This window comes from Chiloscyllium plagiosum, chromosome 7 (assembly GCF_004010195.1).
Source record: "Chiloscyllium plagiosum isolate BGI_BamShark_2017 chromosome 7, ASM401019v2, whole genome shotgun sequence".
NCBI lineage: Eukaryota > Metazoa > Chordata > Chondrichthyes > Orectolobiformes > Hemiscylliidae > Chiloscyllium > Chiloscyllium plagiosum.
This window is the reverse complement of record NC_057716.1, coordinates 101,705,230-101,705,691: the sequence shown is the minus strand read 5'-3', so window position 1 is coordinate 101,705,691 and position 462 is coordinate 101,705,230.

The following is a 462-nucleotide window of genomic DNA, read 5'->3' as shown; positions in this document are numbered from 1 at the left end:
CCATATCAGGCAACATCCTGGTAAACCTCCTCTGCACCCGTTCCAGTGCCTCCACATCCTTCCTATAGTATGGCAACCAAAACTGCACACAATACTCCAGATGTGGCCGCACCAGAGTCTTATACAACTGCAACATGACCTCAGGACTCCGGAAACTGCTGAAATAGTGCACTGTTACTGAGAACACACTCACACAACTCGGAACTGCTGAAACAGTGCACTGTCACTGAGAACACGCACACTAGGAACTGCTGAAACAGTGCACTGTCACTGAGAACACGCACACTAGGAACTGCTGAAACAGTGCACTGTCACTGAGAACACGCACACTAGGAACTGCTGAAACAGTGCACTGTCACTGAGAACACGCACACTAGGAACTGCTGAAACAGTGCACTGTCACTGAGAACACGCACACTAGGAACTGCTGAAACAGTGCACTGTCACTGAGAACACACACAC